At 40.3% G+C, this 18,507-nt stretch overlaps 1 long non-coding RNA gene across 1 annotated transcript; it reads left to right on the forward strand.

Annotated features, from left to right (window-relative positions):
- Positions 1 to 288: 288 nt before the first annotated feature.
- LOC130182743 (uncharacterized) lies at positions 289 to 18,239 on the forward strand. The gene is made up of 4 exons (XR_008829748.1): positions 289 to 397; positions 1,780 to 1,956; positions 16,208 to 16,364; positions 17,973 to 18,239. It is a non-coding gene; the product is annotated as an uncharacterized LOC130182743 (long non-coding RNA).
- Positions 18,240 to 18,507: the final 268 nt, after the last annotated feature.

The raw sequence follows: 18,507 nt of genomic DNA on the forward strand, positions 1-18,507 counted from the left end.
ATGGCTTGAATATGGTGTCAGAATAAAAGTCTTTAGCAACCTACAGTATATCAGGAGGGTTTATTAGCACAGGCGGGGCCAACGGGGTGGTTTAGACTCTCATTGGCCGCCCCAAGTTTTTTTTGTTTATATAACAGTGCTTAAATATTGGTCAAATTATTATATTTAATTTTATGCATGCCACCTGTGTTCAGATCATCCCTCTGATTGTTGCGGTCGTGGAGCACGTGACTTTAAAGGCTGCTGGGGAGGAACCACTGTCCCAGCAACGTGTTGATAGGGAGTAAACAAGGACGCACTCAAAGCCGGCAAGGCAGTCAAATACATTCATGAAGGCGGTTGGCAAGGCTGGATTTATCTAGACAATTCTGCTGTTACAAGAAAGCAAAAGTCATCGGTAAGTAAACTGAAGTTTGTGCAGTGTTTGTGACTGTGACTGTTCGTTACTCTGGAGAACTTCTAGGGCAGCTAACGCTAGCAGCAGCTAGCTAACAAGCCAGGCTGGCTAGTTGAGAGAATTATTAATATACAGTATAAAGTCGCCCATAAAGTTGGAATAATTTTGTTTTCAGACACAATCTTCTGTTTATTCCTATTTAAATGCATCTGTAATCACTTTTGACCAGGTGCAATGATTACGTTATGTGTCCCAATTACCCAGGTGAAATGAATTCATGCATAACATTTGTTTGGCGCTAAAAAAATATTATAAAAAAGGTTTTATTCCAACTTTATGAGCAACAGTGTATATACTTTCTTCAATGCAACTTCGCCAACACACCGTCCCTGACAGCATGTCAGTAAAGAGAGATTTCTGTGTCATCTTCAAACAAGACTAGGTCAGAGTCTGGTATAGGTCTGGGCCGCCATGGTCAAATCCTGATTTTATAACTACGACGTGTCTGACAAAATCACCAAACACATAAATTAAAGACAAAGACTGAGCTGTGATTTCAGCTGTATTTACTGTAACATGATCACTCAGAGAGAAAGTTAGAAGAGACAGATTATCTTCATTATTTAGTGTCTGACACAGAGCACAGCCTCCGTCTGGATCCACAATAGTAGCTTTATTTACTTCAACTCCAGAATGTCATGAGTTTTAATAGAGGCAGGTCTTTATGTCTAACTCCCTCTGTTTCAGATGTAGAGTCGGTCACATTATAGTAAGAAGCCTCATTTTCAGTCACTCCACATTACTGCATTACAAACTCAACACTAACTGTAGGCGTTTCAAATTAAAAGCCCTGTAGCGTTTCAATGGGCAGAAACCTTTTATTTTTACATATATAACAGGGCTTTTATTGCTATGCTGCAGTAAGCGTATTGTCTCATTTCCAGTTGCAGGTGTTTCTGTTGTTTACATGCTATTCACATCTGCTAATTTCTTTAGCTGTTACCAATGACTTCTCTCTCCCCCCTGCTCTCTCTTGTTTGGTAATTTTCTCACATTCAGCTAAGCTCCAACTCCGACCGATCTGACCAATGGTAGAAATGTGGTCAGTCAGGGACACTCCATATTATACAACTGACAGTCCAGTTACAGGTACAATGTAACGAACTGGCCAAGATATTCAATCATAAAGAGCATTGTCCTGCCAATTACTGACTTTGCTAACATGTCTGTTTGAGATGCTTTATATTGTAAATGTATAATTTATAATATGACCAAATGTAATATCTGTGTCAAGATAATAGGCACAAAGGTCCAGTTTTAAGAAAGACATAATTTTGTGACTTGATGAAGTAACTCAAGAATGTGTATTGCTATTTTTTCAGGGACAGACGGTAAATGGGGAAAGAGCAACAACAGGACCAATGAAAAGGTCTCAAAATATTGAGAATTTCTTCAGTGTAAACCTACAGAAGCAGGAAGCAGTGAAGCAGCAGGGTGTATCAGGGATGGGCAGCAGAATGATCAGCCTTCATCTCTGTCCAATGACAATGCAAATCAAGGTATGTGTATCAGTGCTTGCCCCCCTGCCCCTGTTTATCATGTTGTGAGCACGTAAGTGTGAAGAAATGTGCACGGTGTGTGAGTTTGTCTGAAGAATGTGTGAGCAGAAAGGTTCATGTTAATCATGCTAAGTCACTCATGAGATCTTTTTTTCTGTTATCTAGTTTAAGCAAAGTTGCAAAACATGAGCTACACATATTTAACAAGTAAGTTGTTTTTTCCCATAACATTTAGGTATCAAATATGTATGTGTGTATATATATATATATATATATATATATGGTAGTGGTTGACACTTCTCTACAGTTCAAACATTAGTGTTTTCACCAATGTGTAAGATTGTAAGACTGTTGCTAATTGGCACAAAGTAGAACTGAGGATGATGGGAAAGTCATAGACTTTGAAGGTATTTTGTCACAAACCAACTTATTGGTCAAATATAAATTTAAATTTACAGAAGGCGCTATTTCAAAACATTGCACATTGTGAATATCTTTACACAACTGCATGGTAATCCGTTCAGTACTTACTTGTGAATCAGCCATGCCAACCTGCTGGTGACACATGAGGAGACGTCAGGGCATCACCAGCGTGATGAAGATTTATCCTCTGGACGCCATAAACCTCATATTATATTTCAGTGTGGACCAAAGCAGTGACACTAGCAAGGCTAAAAACAGATGTAGTGCAGGAGAGTCAGCACTTTGACTTTTGTAATTGCCTTTCACTGCAGTGTAACAGTGGACCAGCCTACTGTACCTATATTATATTTGCTTCAAAGATCAAACATGTGCTATGGGCACCCTGGGACTGCTGAGCAACTGCACAGGCCAACAGAACTGGAGGTATTAACTCTTCTGGAAATAGATAAAAGGCAACAATCTCCCTTGTATAAGCCTGTTAATCTACACTCATTAGCCACATCGTCCTCAGTCATAGCTGGCAGTGAGCATTATGGCTTAGGCTTCAGTCAATGTATGACATTGTTATATTAAGATTTTTGTGTAGTCAATAATCATATGCTTGCTTTTCACACATTATCTCAGTGAACACTGGCAGAAAGTGACTCTGAGCATAAATTGGCTTCACAAAAATGTCCCATCACATTTAATTGTATCTTTCAGGTGTTATATTCTACATAAAACAAGTCTATGCCAGATACAAGATCACATTCGGTTTGACAATAGATTCATGGATGAGCAGAAGCAGACGACTGTACGAATCATGCTCTCATCAATTCTCACCTACGTAGTTTTTACGTCCAAGGTTAGCTCCCTTTTGTGTTGAGTGTTTGTCTGTCAGGATGTAAATGTGCTGCCGAACTGTAGGTTGTCAGATTAGTTACCATCACAGCAAACACACAGCCTCTGCCAGGGCTTGAAAGACTTCAATACTCATCCATACACACAGGCGGTCACATGTCCAGGTCTCTCGAGAATGCAATGTATGTTCATGGATAAGAGAATTGCGCATGGCCTCTTGCTCCTGCCAGTTGTCAGAAAAAGGCTGATGCAGAGGAACGTTCACTGATGAGAGCAATGCAGACTGGAACATGGGGGCAACGGACAGACTAATGGAGAACAGCTCACCACTCATAGGTCACAAAAAAATAGACCTTTAGAGAGACCCTGACTCACCGAAAATATAGACCACCACCTCTTCCATATAGGCTTATAAAATGCAAACACACAGCCCCTATGACAGGACAGCACACAAAGCTCCTGTGCGCCGTAGTGCACCTGTTGGACATGCCATGGTAGTTACAGGGCATTATTTCACAGTGTGTTTTTCTCCCTGAGAGATGGAGGATGAAAAGCTTCCAAATGTTTGTGCTGGACCTGAGATAACTCTTCATGCTTTTTGGTGCAAAGGATGCTTGTTCCTCAGCATGGCACAGCTCCGGTCCAGTCTGATGAGTTTTTTGACTTTGATGGTCCCCTCTCACCTTCTTAACTGATGTTAAGGCAAGAAGAGGCCATGTCTGAATAGATAACAGCGAAGGACTCAGTTGACGGGCTCTGAAGACTCCTCATTGTGAGCGTCTTGAGGACCATTGTACAGGGAGGCAACAACAGTATGTCCATTTAATAATGATAATAATAATGATAACTCAGATTTTTATAGCGCCTTTCAAGGTACCCAAGGCCGCTTTAAAGGGAAAGAAACACAAAATAACAAGAACAAATAAATATAAAGAAGACGAGACAGAATAGGGATGGCAGAGATTGGAGGAGATTGGAGGAGATGAGGCAGCTAGAGGCCATAGGCCTTGGTGAACAGGTGGGTTTTCAGCAGTTTTTTGAAAATGTCCAGAGATGAGGCTGTGCAGGTCTCTTCCAGGAGAGAGTTCCAGAGGGTGGGGGCTGCCACACTGAATGCGCTGTCACCGATAGATCGCAGGTTGGTGTAGGGGGTGGAGAGCAGACCAGTGTCTGAGGACCGTAGGTCACGGGACGGGGTATAGGGGTGTAGGATGTCAGACAGGTACTGGGGTGCGAGATCATGGATGGATTTGAAGGTGAGGGAGAGGATTTTGTATTGGATGCGGGCTTTGAACGGAAGCCAGTGAGAGAAGAGAAGAGTCACTTCTAATGTCGGGACTAATATTCTGGATCAGACTGCACGGCTGTACGTAATAAACTGATTCCTCGCGTTTCCTGTATAACTCACACAAATGCAATTTTAATTTGAAAAGCCAAAAAAACCCAAAACTTAAATTCTGCCTGTCAATTCGTTTCTGTGTCTCTCGGTCCAAGCAGCAGGATGGAGGAGCTGCAGCAGCTTGAGGAGACACAACTGTCGGCCTTCAGGCTCTCGTCCAACTCTCTCAAAGGGAACTTGCATGAGTAACTTTACTGACTTCATCTGCTGTGATGCCACGCTTAACCTGCTGCTAATTTTAGCCTACGCTGCTTCCTAGCGAGCGAGAGGAAGCCAATATTATCAATAACGTGTAACCTTAAAGGTGGACATGGGGCAGCTACCTCGCTGTGCACAGAGCGCCAGCTACTGCAGTGATAGAAGCAGAAAAACAAGTGGATAGACAATAGACTGGGGAGGCTGTTCTCTGACTTCTACAAACACAGAGTGTTGAACTACTTGCTCAAAAACTAACCTGTTACAGTAACTACATTTTTGAGGCTTTCAACTGAGCCATTCAAAGATATTTTGTGATCTTACTAACACTGGTTAAATTGTTACTGAGGTATTACAGCATTCCTGGTCTCCACTGAATTTTAACTCAGGGTAAGGGGCTCTATTTTGTAATTTATTAGTCTATTAGATTTGCTCGGCATTTCAATTCACTGTTGTAGTGAAAGATGACATAACTGGCACCTTCAAGACCTATTTGCTGCTGGAAATTTCTCCTGTGGCAGGCACTGGCCTTCTCAGAATTGCCATGTACTGCTGGCTTTCTATCTATCAATTATTAATGTGTCTATGTTCTGCTGGATACCCTCTTACTTGAGGGATGTGCTGTCTCAGTATTATGGTTATTATCTGCTTTTTGACTCATGGAAGTGTTTTGCTATTCAGGGGGAGTCACCTAGAATTGGAAGAGAGAGAGACCCAAGACCATGTGGTAATTGACAGCGCAATAAAGATGAGGCTGGGAAGATGATAAATTGAAGATGTTAAATTGAGTCAATAACACCATACATATCTCATGAGCAGCCTGACTTATAATTCAGTTACAGAGATCATATTCTTTTTTACACTGTGGCAGTCTGGCATCAACCGCTGTACCATGTAAGCTTGCTTTAAAGTTATAAAAGCGTGAATATCAAACTGAGGCATTTCAATAAATCTAAAAAGAAAATCAGGATAGAGGTTTGAACCAAAATAAAACTGAGCCCATGTATGCATGAGTTTAAACCTGAACCGGCTGAATTTAAAGGAATATCTCCAATAACTAATCTGGGAACGACCAAAATATACCTCGTGCCAAGACACATCAAGTAGCTTATATAAGCTAAGCTAGATAATTACCAATTCCGCTTGCAATATGTCACATGTACAATGAAAATAAAACAAATTGCAGCTGGCTGTGACACATGACAGCACATGAAACTATAATATCTCATAATAATAGACCATCTGCCTTCACATATAGCTCCTTTCCAGATAAAGAGAAGCACTGATTATTTGTTCCAACAGCATTTAGAAGCCAAAGTTTATGTTCAGTGGCAAAGCAGAAAGAAACATGATGCTGAGCACAGCAGAAAGTGCAACCCTGTCTCTTAACCTCTGATCATATATATATATATATATATATAACTAAACTGCAACCGCAAATTTGTTTTGTACGTTTCAGATGAACATGATGAGGATATGTTTTTAATATATGTAATTCGTAACTCACAAATATGTTGATACTGAACATAAGATGTTCAGACATGTTTGTTTTCCATCAAAATATCCAGTCACTTCAAACTCATGTTTATTTACATTCAGGGGTGGACAGCAGTGAAGTACTTCTGCTTGAGTACCACACTTAAGTATATTTTTCACGTATCTGTACTTTACTTGAGTTTGTTGGTTTTTTTTGGAAACTTATGACTTTTACTCAACTACACTTAAAAGACAAATATTATACTTTTGACTTTTGACTATTGAAGGACTCTTACTTTGAAGTAGAGCGTTTAATCAATGAAATGAATTTTATTTTATTTTGAAAATGTGATGGACCTTACACTGTGTTCATCACAGGAGAAAAACCTGTCAGTGTCCTTGCGATGGCGACATTAGATAACGAGGTGGCAGAAGAGTCTTCACCAGAGACCTGATCTGAGGTCTGTGTTTGAAGGTTTAGAAATAAAGAAAGACTCATTTAGTTTGAAATATTTGCTGTGTTTACCACGACCACGCTTCATAGAATATTTTACAAACCTTTTATTCTACAGGTTCTACAAAAATAACTTGGTGTATTCAGCAGGTTCACCTCTGTTTACATTTAACCAAAACCACCATCTTTCTTTAATCTTAACCAAAGTGAAACAACCTTTGTTTCATGACAAAAAAACACCATTACAACTAGATAAAAAATAAAACACTAAAAACGAGAACTATGGTGAAATGCATAAAACGTTTCATCAATAAATAAAAATGAAACTGAAAAATTTTAAAAATAAACAAATTTCTGTTTTAATGCAACGTCAAAATCAGTATCACATGCTGTTGTGTGATCAGTAAAACAGAATCCTCCATGGCGCCCCGGTAGTTCACCTGGGAGAGCATGTACCATGTCTGTACTTCAGCAGCCCAGGTTTAAGTCCAGCCCAGGCCCTCTGCTGCATGTCATACTCTCTCTCTCCCCTCTCTCTCTCTCTCTCTCTCTCTCTCTCTCTCCTGACTTTCCTGTTGCCATAAAAAATAAAGCAGAAATGCCAAAAAAAATCATCTTTAAAACAGAATCCTCCACCGCCTATATCTCTTGCTCATACGTTGACAGCCACTTGAGGTGGAAACAAAACGAGGCTAAACTGTCTTTAGCGAATGTTGTCTAATGCGACACTAAAACTCACAAACCTCTATCTAAAACTAACTTTTATTAAATCAATGAGACTAAAACTAAATAAATAGGTGTCCAAATGAATTGTGCCTTTTAATAATAGTAAATAATTTAATGATAGAATCCTCGGTTTCACAGTTTACAGGAACACACTGACATACCAGCAGTTATGACTTAGGTCTGAGAACTTGTTAGTCCATATCAAACTCTTGCTAATTGCCTTTTCCCAATACTGAGCAATACTGTTTAAACTCTGAGCGTTGTTCCAAGCTAAACTTGACAGTTCTATTTACACGTACAATCTTGTACAATACAAGATCATAAAGTTTTTACGGTGAAGAGTCCTTCCGTGAATCACTGGGGGTTTTGAGACTCTCCCTTTAGCAAGTTTTTTTTGCTTTATTGCATCCATTACTGAGCGTTAGGCTAATGCAGCACATCGGCTGTGCTCTGCCTGTCTTTCTTTTTTCCTTCCGGACATAATGTATCCTACTTGAGACACACGACACATGCATGGATGCAGACCACTGGCAAAAAGAAAAAAGCAACTTCTTCATTAATGATTTGAAAATAACCAAACCTGAACTCGACCTGAGGCTGAAATGCACCAACCCCACAGACCTCATATCCCATACTTTTCCGGGGCCATGGGGCTCGAGACGGTTTGCAGGCCTGCACTGCAGGGGTAATGATGATCCACTGTGGGCATCAGTGGTTGAAATGGTGCAAATGGACACTTTTGGCTTCCGAAGAAACGGCAGTGATATATACTTGTAACAATACAGAGCAAAAAAAAAAAAGACTCATTCCTTGAAGACAGAAAGCTTTCAAAGCTCTCTCCCTGGTGGACTGGTGCACTATTGTACTTCAGTAGTGGCCTAAACAAGTCTTATCCTGAGGTTTGGAGGAAACTGTTCCTCTGGTGGATTGTAGAGACCTCACTCTACAGGTTTGCATGTAATTTTCAGCATTTCCACGAATATATATCTCTGACTGTATAGATATTCATTTTAGAGCTGCAAGAAGCACTGCAGGGAAACACTGCTCTCTTGTAGCCTTTTTCCTCAAGATGAAAACACTACTCGGCTACTGCTGCTGTTGCCTAGGAAACCTGGTCACTCTCACTCTTTTACCCACACTCTTCACCACTCGCTTCATTAAGTGCGTTGCTGCTGGCAATTAGAATAAAACCAGCGGCAGGGCTGGCTGTCTTGAAATGCAGTCTCCAATTAAATACTTTCAAATAGCAATGCTTCTTCAAGCTACATCTGCTCACTATATAACAAACCATGCACCTGGGAGCAATGCCTCTAAAAGCCTGCACTATGGTTGCTATACTGATGAATGACTTCAAAAATCCATGTCTTTTAGTACCTTGAATACAAATGTAACACGGATCAGACGCTGTCTTGTTACTAGTGATGCTTTTTCAAGCCTCTGCGCTCAAATAAGCAAAAACAATGTTCCAGACATTGTCACGGTTTGTTCACAGGAGGAAAAAAAAGATGACCGAGTGATCAATTTAAATCTGCATCCTTGTGTGAGCACCACTGCTTCAAGTACTTGAGAGACACACAGAGCATTTTTTGTGCTTGTCCGTTCAAGGCCGTTTCTATATAGATGATTGATAACAGAGATATAGGTGGAACAAATGACAGTCACAAGTCTTTGAGTCTGATCACACTCAGCACTTTCTGTTACTGCCCGGCATTTTCACTTTGATTAACTGAGGATGTTATTGCTGAATAAAACTGATGAAGTAAATTTAAGTGAATCATCATCACACTACATTTACTTTGAGTGAATAACCACTCTTGAGGGGTGCACTTAGCATGTTTCATGTACAGCATCAGCACTAATTGAATCTTGCCTCCTCAGTTCCTCTCACACATAGTAAATAGAGAAACATAGAGAAAAAACACATGTACTGTATGTGTATCAGCTGCCGCTTAAAGCAGCCGGAGCCACCTCTCCCTCGTCAGCTGAGCCTGTGAAGCTTTGCATCACTCATTTAACACTCTATTACCTCCCACCTGAGCACACTCACAGTCATTACTGAATTACCTACAAGCTATCCATTTGCATTGACAGACCTTTTGTAATCGAGCGACAAGCCCTCAAACAGACTCAACATCTATCTTAAAGACAGTTCATTCAACAAATCTTTTGGTTGTTTCTATCATGTGACGACTCTGAGCAACTGTAGCTATAGATAAACTAAATCAATCAATCACAAAACAGGAGGCGGAGATATCATTTACTTCACAAATGTAAACCCCGTAACGGTCCACAGCATCGTCGCTGATCTGTCACTCTCACTTCCTCAATGAAAACACCACAACATAAATTTTCCGGCTAATATCTTCACTTCACTACATCTTTGTCTAAATGGAGCCACTTGCTGAGAGTGTTTCAGAATTAATTCAAACGATGAGGCACGCTGCCATCAAGATCGAGGACCTGATGGTGACACAACACTTTGAATTTTAGTTTGTTGTAATGATTTGTTTTAAAGGGCAAGTCAAATGACTGTGAGGTTAAAGCAGAGAGGGTTTACTTTAATCAAGGACATTGATGTAAAAAAAGCATAGCTCCTCAGTACACAGCGGCTACATTTAATCATGTCAAAAATAACTAGTCAGATAACAGGTCAGAAGGCTTCTTGTGTAATTACTTAACTGTGAAACTGAACATCTTATTTTTTTCTCAGGTGCGCTGCCTCTCAAAGAATCCCAGTGGGAGTTGATCTTTGACTCCAAGTTAGTTGAAAGTGGTGTGTGATATAGGAGAGGAGACTGCTCATCTTGGAGAGTTTCTGCTCACAAAACGGTCCCAATATGATGCTAATGCTTCCTGATGATATACAACCATCATCTTCTCAGCTTATAAGTGCAAATGTATGAAAGCTGTGCAATTAGTTTGTTACAAATCAAAAATCTCAAAGTTTTCTAATCAAGTGAAATACTAAACATCTATTAATGAAATATTTGCTGCAGTGACAGGGTGAAACTTCAATGGACTAAGTGGCTCCATTGTTCAATACAAATCTCCAGCTTCCATGTGAAGACAACATGACTACAGTACATTAATAAAACAGCTGTTCATTCCTTTGACACGAGCCAAGCCTTGTCCACAGATACCGGTGAGCTCCTGCCCCTCTCCCTCATGCACCTGCTGGCTTTCAGGTCGCGACAGACGAGTTAATGCGGCTCAGGTGTTGTAATTGAAGATTGCCACCAGCTGGTTGTGGTGTAGCTTGGCAGGGCAGAGCAGAGCGGAGTTGGCTGTGGGGCTGAACAGGTGAGCGGTGCTTCAGCGCTGCTGGCCTCTGTTCACAACAAGCCCCTTGTTCATGGAGAGGCACTTGTGTCTCCAGGCACCACATTCACATAATGGCTCTAACAGTGAAATAAAAAGGAAAGAACACGCGCTTCATTGAATATTAATTTGAATCTGAAGATACTCTAAAATTAAAACCAACTAACCTTATTAGCATCATCTCGTTGAACAGCTGAAGTAGACAGAGAACCGTGCCATGATATCAAACACTATTTCATTGTCCAAATACTTTCTGGGCTGACTGTAGCAGCAAATATTCATTTAGTTTAATGTAAACCACCCACATTCTCAAAGGCTTGTGGGCCAGTAACAGTAAGAGTGTATTGGATTAAATTTGGTTCCAAACTCAACACGAGCTGTGTGGTAGCCAGGGAGAGCTCACTTCCTACCGTTTGCTGTCCTTAAAGGATACATTTAATGCTCTCCATTTACATCTCTGAACCTGATAAACATGACATTTAAGCAGTAATCTAATAAGCAGCCACTACAGGTCCAAATGGATTAACACAGCTCGCATTTGCCTAAGATGTATTCAGCATATATATATATATATATATATATATATATATATAGATGTCTTGAGATGTCTGAACTACATTAACAGTTTCTCCCTGCTCTCATTTCCATTAGAATGCAGTGCATTTACAATATCTCCTGCTCTCTGCAGTAACTAATAAAGACTCTCAACCTCAGAGGTCAAGGGGACATTTTCCTTTTGTTCAGTTAGATATACTGTGAGAACTCCAGCCAAATCTATCACAAACATGCATAAGTGGTTAAATGTGAGCAAGTGAAAACTACCCCAAAAACAATAATAAGCATATCAATCAGTAGTCTGGACTAATCTGGAGAAGGCAAGCACACAAGAGTTGATACTGCATATGCTTGCAAACACAAATACCCATTTTCTTCATGTTGTTACTAAGGTTTTTTAGCTGCTGCTGCCAGTGGGACGTAGACTGTGTGAGCAAATAGCATCTCGCCCAGTGCAATGCTGCAGGAGAGGAGTTTAGACTCTGTGGTTATGGGACAGTTTGTGTAAGCACTGACACTCCTCGCAGCTCTCAAGAAACTTGAAATTAATCATTGCATTTACACACTGTGGCACCCGGGTGGGGGTGGGTGCAAGCCAGCCCCTTATGCCTTTCAAAAAACTACAGTGGCACTGAGCCACGAGGTGCTGCACCACTCTGTGGAAAGACAAGTCATGCAATTACAGGGAGAGACATCTCTGAGACTGATGCTACCCAGTTCAATCCAGGTAGCGATTGGAATGGAAAGTAAACTCAAATGATCGGAGAATGGATTGGAAGAGGTGCAGTATATGTGGCACTTAATACCCTGAGTAATACGAGCTGCTGTGAAGAAAAAGAGCCAGAGAAAGGGTTCTTCACAAAAGCAGAGGGTGAATGAAGACAGGGGCAGACAGGGGCCAAATATGCATGTTTGTCCTGGAGTAGAAGAGTTATGAACAAGGTACAAACAAGAATCAAGTCTCAGAATAGGTGAATAAAAAATGTTATCTATATAATATACCAAAGAATCAAAAGCACCAGTCTCATTGCTTAAACAAAACACACATAGGTCACAGGATCAGAATGTGTTTATTCATTAAGATTCAAGATTTACCGGCAAGTAAAATAGCATGACACATCCAGAACCATCTGTAAGAAGAGAGGAAATCCCTCAGCAAATGAAATGTTAAACAAGAGCTATGTGTAGAACACAGTTATGCCTGAGGACATTACAGTCTGTTGTTGGAGGATAGTCTTGGCTTATTATATTTTGTAATTAAATATTAAGTCTAATTAGCAGAATCTTTCTTGGTGAGTAATTCATAGCGTCAGAGTAGAACTGTAGAGTTCCAATTCAGATCTCGTGTAGAAATCTCACATTTCTATATATATATACGTGTGTGTGTGTGTGTGTGTGTGTGTGTGTGTGTGTGTGTGTGTGTGTGTGTGTGTGTGTGTGTATAATAAAAATGCAGAAGTAGTTGTCACTTGTAAGTTATTCTCTGCGTACCCATCATGCCTGGTGCATCGACTGCACTGTGAAAGGGTTTCTAGTATTTGACAAAGAAAGCCGTTTCAACATTTGAAGTGTTTCATTATGTTTAGCTAAAAAAGTCAGAAAGCTTGTTAGAGGGGTTTTTAAGTAATATTAGCTTTCCTTCCATTAGTTCTTGTAACAGTTCTTTAAGTGCAGAGTTCACATCCCAATCATCTGACACTTAAAACTAATCACCTGCCTCATACAATTCGTCAACCTTTTACAGAGGCCTTTGGGTGATGGAATAATTGGTTGTGGTTCACTTTCTTGTGGGAGGGAGATGCTGTAGTTCCTCTTTTGTTTTACATCTCTTCTTTTCTCTGAGGGTGTTTAGGTTTAAGGAATCTCATGCAAAACGGAGGCACCTAGTGACATTTTGCAGGCGGTGGATTAACTTTGCTGAGCAGTGAGCGCCAACTGTCACTCTAGCACATGCAAATAATTGATTGGCTCATTATCCTAACGACATATTTTCTCTGTGTAGGGCTTTACATCGCTTGGTTTGCAGCAACCTATTATTTCACCGGGGGCTTTATTGCTGAATTAGTTTGCGAGTGCTCACCAATCTCATAACTAACTAACATACTGCATTGTTTAAACACTGCTGAGTTTCCTCATAATCCAGTGAGTTTGAAAGTGTCTGGTATAATACGAGTCCAATATTTAACATTAAACAGTGATTATTTCGGGTTGTATAAACTGTCCAGGAGGGTTTGGATTTGACTGTTTCTGAACATTTCACCGATCCAACATTTATTGACTGGCACTATCTGTGCTGAGCTGCTCTTTCAGTCAGGATCAATATTAGATACTTGCAAAGTGTATCTTATCAGTTTATTCAGAACCTTTCAGATGCTATTTGCATACTCACTGTAGTTCACTTTTACCCTAAGAAAAGTATTGATGTCATTCCATAATGTGTAAAAAGAAAAATCATTATTAGTACTGTTACATGTCCCTATACAAAGTCTTTATTGGTCCATCACTCTCTCCACACACACACACCTACTGTACAGTAATTACCAGCTGATTGTAATCCTCACAAACAGCTGACCCTCTTCCCTGAAGTGACAGAATGTAACCTTTTGGAGGAACTGACCCATCTCCTCTGGGACAGTCATTGTAGACAGCAAATGCACAGTGACCAAGTCTTTTAAGAGGCAGCTGAAAGGGCACCGGCTTGTTGAGGGGGTGGTGGGTTTGGGGGAGGGGGGGGGGGGGGGGGGTGGCGCACACAGCTCACGGATGTCAAACCCTTGGAGCTTTGCCTGTTCACCGCTTGATAATTGGTCATCCATCTACTCTCCTGTGATCACCAGTTTAGTTCCAGCTCTGTGGGTCGGTCATTTATTTCTGGTCTCATTGCTGCCTGTTTGTTTCCAGTTGTGTAGTCAGCTGTTTACTTCTGGTCTTATGATCAGAAATTTATTTCTGGTGCTGCAGTCAGAGGTTTACGACTGGTTTCAAGGACATTGCGGTGGATTTGCTGTGCTGCAGCCATTTTCTGCCCTTTTTTTAAATTAATTGGCTTTGGACTATTTTAATGCGATGGAAACATCACGTTTTAGTCATAAATACGAAACGCAGTGTGAAAACAGTGTTTGTGCTATATACTCTAGTGTGTAAATGAACGACTGTGTTTCATTTCATGCCAAAAAATGTGGATGTGTGTCGTCCCTTAAAAGAGTGAGGCCCTTCATGTGGCTGAGCAGCTGAGACTCTGAAATGTAAATAGAAAAGTCGACGGAGAAGTTTTGCTGCAGTGAGTGAGCTGTGGTTGTAAAATGAGGTTGAGTCCGACACCCTTGTGCAATTATTGAATGGAGCCATGGGAGCAGAGTGGGATCATGGCGGGATGAGTCAGCTCTGTAACTGCAGAGAGAGAAGTAAATAGTTGCTTACTTATTGATTGGAGATGGGGAGTCTCTGGTGGAGAAGATATGAAATGTATATGGCGGCGGTACCTTGAGGGCCTCTGTCAAGAACACAAACTGCTGGTCAACAAGTGATGACAGTATCTCTACATTTCCAAATTTGAATACATATGAGGTAAACGTTGCACCTACATGAGAAAAAAAATATTGATCAGCTGATACCTAGATATTACTCTCTTTTAGTAAGCAAGAAACTGCTTCAAAATCACCATGAGGAGAGATTTCAATATTTCACTTACAGATAATTATTGGTTCAACTTATAAGAATTCCAAAATGGTTTCAAGGGAGATAAGGACGACGTTCACTCACTTTAAAATCACTAACCAGTTCTGTTAGACTCCTTCAGCTCTATTTAGACTCAACTTGAGAGTGAATCCAAAGTTAGGAGGGCACTTTGGGCTATTCTCCATGTGATAGATTGAAGATTTGAGAGGATTGTAGGTGAAAAATATCCACACTCAGCCAGTTTCTATGTGCTACATAACCCAACCTGTCAATACTTTACCTTCACATGAGACAGTGCAGGTCAGGCTGCACTTATGGTCAGCTGGATCGTACTTAAATGTGGCTATAATCAATACTTCTATAATAACAATAGATCAAATGACAGTGTAATGTCAAAGGGGTCGCTCGTGATGATGAAGCCAGAGGGGACTATCACCAGACCGTTGCGCCCCTCAGCGTTATAAAGCTTTTTAGCACCTTTCATTGTTTTGGTTGTTTTCTGTACCACACCTTTGCTGATGTGTTTCACTCTCACTTCTCCCATAGTTGTTGCTTTTGTTTTAGTGAGAAAGCTCAAAGACTCAAAGACTCACTGTGCACAATGTGCACAGCACCAAAGAGCAGACGGACAATGTTAACATCTAGTTCGTGAACATAATGGAGCATTTAACAGCTAAAGAGCCTGATTCTTCCCTCAGGAGTTGGTGGAGACATAAAAACAGAGCTGAAAAGTAGGGTGAATGTTGGATTTATAATCATGAGGTGGCTAGAATTAATAATAAATGAGAATAATGTTGCTCCGTGGTCCAAAACATCAGTTACTGCAGGTTTAAGGAGGTTTATATCAGCCCAAGTGCATGGCATCAACTTTAGAGTGCAGTGGCCTTAGTTCAGACTTTAGATGCTGAATAAACATCTGTCCTAAGATAAATGGTGTCTCACTTTTTTACAAAATTATTTATGGTTTTAGTTATGATAATAACTAATGATAATTAGTTACTCACAAAGACTTTATAATAATTATATTAACATTTAATAAAATGATTAAATAGAGCTATTGTATGTGTTAAATAGGTTTAGAGTTGGTGTTGGTTATGTTGCGTATTGTGAGTCTCATTGTGAGTATGGATGATATGGATGTGTATTGATGTATCTGTCGTCATTGAAGAATTGTTTATGAATTTAAGGAGCGTCCAGGAAGAGCAGCCGTCGTTACAACACGGTGATTAATGGGGATCTCGCAAGATACCAGACCTGATGCTGCACCGAACTACTGAGTCAGTCCTCCGGCAGTAAATGAGGTCTTCAGCCCTTTATATGCAATCAAGACTTTCACCAGAACAGGTGTGTGTGTGTGTTTTAAATTAAAGTAATATCCATATTTTCGATTTCTGATAATGATGGAGATCAAGACAACATATTCAGGAGAAATGAGTTTTACAGTTTATTTTTTAGCAGTTTAGGAGTAGAGAAAAGTCAAACCTGTATGTGATCACTGAGTGATGATACCACCTGTTCGGAGAATCTCTACAGACATAGGTGAGGAGTTCATGTTGATTCTCAGATGTCTGTGTTGTACAATTCTCTGCTGAGGCTATTGAAACAGCACAAAATGGTAGCCATTGTGCCGAGACGTCTGACAGCAGTGGACAACATAATATTCAAAGCCAAATTGCCTGATTTGTACTGACGTTTCCTTTCAGTGTGCTCCCCTTCATATTTTGTTGCCAATGTCGTGGGGAGCCATGGACATTACCAAAGGGGTGCAGGCAGGAAAATACCTGTTTGTGCACAATGAGACTGTCACTTTACAAGGTCATTGAGTCTGATCTGCTCTGGTACAAAATTACCCCCCGCCCCCTCCGCCCCCCTGCTTCATGCAAACTAAATTGATAGGAAATTCATTTGCTAATGAAACAGACAAAATAACTAATCACTCGTTACCTAAAATGTCGCCCACAGTGATTCAAAATACACCGTCCATCTCTTTCTCTGCTTCTTTTCAGCTTTAATGAAGTCTCTCGTTCAGTCGAGTGATCTCACTTTCAACCGTCTTTTCTTTTCTTTTTTCAAACGTACATAATTAGACTTCACATCCTCTCACTGTCGGTCTTGTCTAATTAAAGGTCTCTCATTCTTCCCCTCACCTCCTGTGTCTAGTACTCGTCAAATAAAGGTCTCACTCTCTCCCTTTTCTTTCTGCTCCCGCCTAAATAAACTCACTTCCCCTTCTTTTCCTCTGCATTCATCTCTACAGTGAATTAGAAAATCACTAACTGAATATCACTGTGTCCCTCCCTAAGCTTTCAGCGCGCTGTAAGCTCCTTCAACAACCTCTCACCTCGGTTCCCAGCCAATAAGGCTTCCTTGCTTGTTTACTTCCTTCCTGCTGCTCTGAAGCTCTTTTTGGAATTTTGCCTATTCCTTCAGATGTTTAAGATCTCAACATCTCGTCTGTTTCCTGCTTCACGGCTCTGGTTCCTCTCAGGAGGACTCTCTTTTGTTGCCCTACACATATGGGACACAAATCTGTTCAGTGAGAGAAGCTCAAACATAACTGCTTATCTTCTCCATGGTTTTCTTTTCATTATATAGCCTGCACAACAATAGATACAGGTATTTTTCTTTCAGCATTACACAACCTGAAATTACAGTTACCTATAACTGTAAATATGTCTTGAGAGAGAATGGCATTGGAGTTATTTATACACATAGTTTCTCATAAATGTTGCTTCAGTAAAGTCTCCACTGGATTTGGGTTTGCATGCCCATAGAATATGAAGAAACAGAACAACATTCATTTTCATTTTTCTTATGCTTCATTTTCCATTAACTATATGGAATATAATGGAAAAACATACGTATTTCGCTAATATACAAATACATGAGGAAAGCTCATAATTCAACTTTCATATGTCTTACTTTTTACTTTATTACAATTTGGACGTACAGGAGGGGCTGTGGCTCAGGTGTTGGAGCCGGCGGTTCGATCAAGAAGCGCGTCCAGCATAGAAACTACGAGGATGGTGTTCCACTGTGGCGACCCCTAACAGGAGCGGCCGAGAGACAACAGCAACACATTGGACGGACAGAACGAAGGAGGTCGATTATAACCTCTTGTCTTATAGACGAAGGCTGAAGCTGTTGTCAGGCGACAATCACCACCTGCTCCCTGCAAGAAACCATTACTGCGGCAGAGAAAACTTACAAACATCCCCTTTAAGGTAACAAAATATATATATCAAATATTAATGGGCAGTATTTGCATTATTAAATTATTATTAAATCACATACTCAGAGAGTTGCTGCTCCTGTAACTGCAGCACCACTGTTGAACTATTGCAGTTAAAGCTTTGTGTGCATGTTGTGCACAAATGTTCTGAAAGCATACTCATGGTTTTTCATCTTTATGTTTATATACAGTATATATACATACATACATACTAATAGAAGAAAAGTCATATTTTAAGTGGCACTGTAAATTCAT

The sequence above is a fragment of the Seriola aureovittata genome, chromosome 15 (assembly GCF_021018895.1).
Source record: "Seriola aureovittata isolate HTS-2021-v1 ecotype China chromosome 15, ASM2101889v1, whole genome shotgun sequence".
Classification (NCBI taxonomy): domain Eukaryota; kingdom Metazoa; phylum Chordata; class Actinopteri; order Carangiformes; family Carangidae; genus Seriola; species Seriola aureovittata.